Raw genomic sequence first — 3,765 nt, 5'->3', positions numbered from 1 at the left:
GGGGGGCACGGCGGAGGAGCCGCCCGGGCGGCCGGAGGGAGCGTGGGGCGGTGGGATGTGTGTCCGGAGCGGCGGGGGTGCGGGATGCTGAGCCCGACGTGCGGGGATGGGCGGCTCGCCGGAGTTTGGGAGCGGGCAGCGAGCGGTCCTCACCCGCTCCGAGCCCTCTGCCTTTGCCACTGGAATTATTTCCTGCGAAAGGATCAACACGTGCTTTCCTTTCTCCGGGCTCGGTGCTGCTCCGGGGGGGCTGAAGCTCGGGTGCCGCCGGGCTCGGTGCAGCCCTGCCCGGGTTCGGGGTCTCACGGGGGCTGAGCCGTGCCTGAGCATCCCCGCGGAGATGCTCCAGCTCTCCCAGGGCCGGCGCTCACTTCCCACCGTGCCGTGCCTCGCGTTTCACTCCTGGCACGTGTGAGGTGGCTCGGGGCAGCCGGACAGACGGACAGGCCGGTCCCCCGGGTGTCTCCAGCCCCCGAAGCTGCTGAGGTGGGACACGGCAGCGCCTTGCAGCGTGCAGTGCCCTGGCAGGGGGGCTGTCCTGGAAAGCCTGAAAGTCTTGTTTCTCCATTCAGTGACGTCAGGTTGATCGGGTTCTAAGGTACGTGAAGGTTTCACGTACAGCTGTACGCAGAGATTTCACGGCTAAGGGGCTTTTCCTCAATAATTTTAATTTACTTGACACAGAGAGAGTTTGTAACAGCGCGGTGCCTGTCACTGAGCTGTGCCGCTGCCTCTCGGTGCCGTGCGGTCTCCACAGACGCTGGTGTACCTTGGCAGCTCATCCCCTCCTTAGGAAATCCTCTGGAGTGAAAAGTGAGCGTAATTTGTTATGAAATAGGCTGATAGACAAAACTTCACTTGGCGATTGAAACCAGATGTGCATAGTTTCCTTTTGAATCCTCGAGCAATACTAAAAGTCTGTTTTGACAGATTAAAAACTACTTGCAAATTGCAGAGGTAGCAGTGTTTTGTGATAACCCAGTAAAAACACGGAGGGCTGCGAGCATCTCTGCCCAGTGTTGGGTATTTCCGAGCACAGGGGATGCTGCTGCCATCACAAAGCACAGATTCCTTTGGCCTGCCTCTATCGTGGGCAGAAATATTTACCAGGGCTTGGCTGAGGGCTGGAAAAAGAAATAAAGAAACCCCAAAACAGTGTAGATAATGTTTCTAGAGAAAATATTTGGGGTGGGTCATGAAACAGATTAATTAGAGTGATAGTGAAAAACATGAATTTCAGAGCGGTTTGCTCTGTCCGTACCTCTCGTGGCTCGGTGCAGGTTTGAAGTGAGCTTCTGATTTATTTCTTCATTTTTGAGAGTCCTGTGGAGCCTGAGGATGCTTGTGGCAGTGGGTGTGTCACACCCAGCTGTGGCACGGCCCTGCTCAGGGGGGCAGGATCGGGGCTGGAGGCACTTTGTCGGGAGAAGCAGTGCTTCCAAAAGTAGGGGGAAAAGCCCAGCCAGAACAACCTGCCCTGGAATTGCTTCCTTCTCTCCACTTCACCACCCTGCCCAGCACAGCCACGTGGAGCACGGCCACGCGTGCTGCGTTTGCTGCTGGATCCCTGGCTCCAGCCCTGCTCACTCCCAGCCTCAGCCCAGAGGAGGGAGGGAGGGGAAACTTCTGTGACTTCCAGCTCTGCACAGGGCCGAGGTGTCCAGGAACCACAGTGGTTATAGAAAGCAGATGGCCTTTCGCTGTAAATGCAAAACTTTGCATAGAAAATCTGTGCAGATCAGTTCGGTGGATAATTGATTTGTGCAAGTGAGATCCAGATTTTTGTATATGGAGATCAGGCAGGCTGTGGGACAGAGCCAGCACCAATGTAGGTTAATTTTCAGCTATGGATACCTGCATAAATAAATACATGTGTGTATAAATATGCACACATGCAAATAGGCAAACATATACCAATAAAAATCCCCAAATCTGCATTGGTTAATTATATGCAATATTTTTTTTTCTAGTAGTAGCAAAGGATTGCTTCACTCTCAGCAAAAGTATAAGCAGAACAAGATACACAACTTTTTGCCAAAACACCTGTATTTGTGTGCAGAACTGACACCATGGGCTGTGTCCTGAGGGATGGGGAGGGGAATGAGCTTTATCCCACTTGTCTATTTATTATTGCTGGTAGATTTCTGATTTCTCAAATGGCAGCTGTATGGTTTGAGACTCTTCCTCCTTTTTTCTTTCTTTCTTATAATGTTGCATAGAATTTCTGCTTTTATTTGCCAGGACGGAGGTGGTTTGCACTTGCCTGGTAAAATCTCAGATGGAGAAGAGGGCACCCCAAGCTGAAAGGGTGGTTTTGGTTTTGTTCCCTTCCCCCTCCCGTGTCACGTGGTTTGTCAAATGATGTTGCTGGGAAATAGTCCTAATGAACATTAATCTGTGGCAGGGCAGACTTTGGACCAGCGGGCTGGGACAGGGCGAGGTGCCAGAGATGCTCAGAGCTGTTTGGAGAGCTGGGTCCAGTCTCCTTCCCACATCCCAGGGGAGGGACAGGGCAGGCAGAGCCTTTGTGTCAGATCTGCACTCACCACAACTCTCTCCTGGAGTGAAAATCCCTTCAGAAAGACAAGTTTTATTCCCATGGCTGTGGGGGACCAGGGCAGCAGAGGAGCTGGGATGTTGCTCCTCTGCAGCTCCTCATGCAAACTCTCTCCTTGGCTGACATTTTTTGCTCCTTTCTCTCCCAAAACGGGAGGAGGAGGAAGAGGAAGCAAGCCTGCTGACTCGGGGAAACAGAACTAAACAAAACAAAACAAAAAAAGAAAAATAAAAGCAGGTCTGCCGAGCAGCAGAGAGCTGTGGGTGCCGTGGGTCTCACGTGTGGTGGGAGCCACAGCTCCCTTTGCAGGGGTCCCTGCAGGGCTGGGCAAAAATATCACCAAAACAACAGCCTGCTCCTCAGAGAGCTAAATATAAACTCAGAGGGCGAAGAGGAGGGAATTTTCCACCGTGCTACTCCTCTGTGCCTGCCAGCCTGCCCAGTATGAAGCCTGTGGCTGCTTCCCCAGGGAAGCTCCTGTCCCTGATCCCCAGCATGTCATGGAGTGAGTGCCACCACTTTCTGCAGGGATGAGGCCTTCTGTGAATTCCTTGGAATTGGTCAGGACACGGGCAGACCTGAGCCCTGGAGCTCTGGTGCTGCCCACAGGTCTCCCCACGAGCAGTGGCCGTGTTGTAGTTGTGAAAAAGGATTTCTCCAAGGTCACACTCTGTGCCTGCAGCTGCAGCCTGGCTGCCCATGACCCTGCTATTTCTGCAGAGCAGCGATGCAGAACGTGGCTCTGCTACAGGGAGCACATCCATGGCCTGGTTTGTTTTTCCAAACTTTTCTGAGCTGGCTGCCTTTAGGGAGACAAAAATTCCCAAGCAAGAGCCTGGCTGGGATGGTGCATCTCAGTGCGGGCTGTGGATGTGTGGGGGTCTTTTGTCATCGACAGGTGAGGTGGGGATTGAAAATTAAGAAGTGTGGTGAAATTCCAGCCAGAATTTCTCCTGGCTTCAGGTGGTTTATCCATGAATTTTGTAGCCTGTGGTGTTGGATATATGTGATATTGCATCTTGTGCATCTGACATATGCTGTGTAAGATAAATAAGATTTGATGTTTGAAGTTTCTTTGAAGTGCAGGGAGGAGTGAACTGCACTAGACTGACCTGGAGGAGCAGCAGCAAACCCCGTGTAAAGCAAGCCTGCTTCCAGCACTGCTTGCTGTGGGTCCCTGCATGGATGGGTGGGAAGTACCAGGCCAG

Source organism: Geospiza fortis, unplaced genomic scaffold (assembly GCF_000277835.1).
Source record: "Geospiza fortis unplaced genomic scaffold, GeoFor_1.0 scaffold452, whole genome shotgun sequence".
Lineage (NCBI taxonomy): Eukaryota > Metazoa > Chordata > Aves > Passeriformes > Thraupidae > Geospiza > Geospiza fortis.
The sequence above is the reverse complement of the archived record's forward strand: the minus strand, read 5'-3'. Positions refer to the sequence as shown.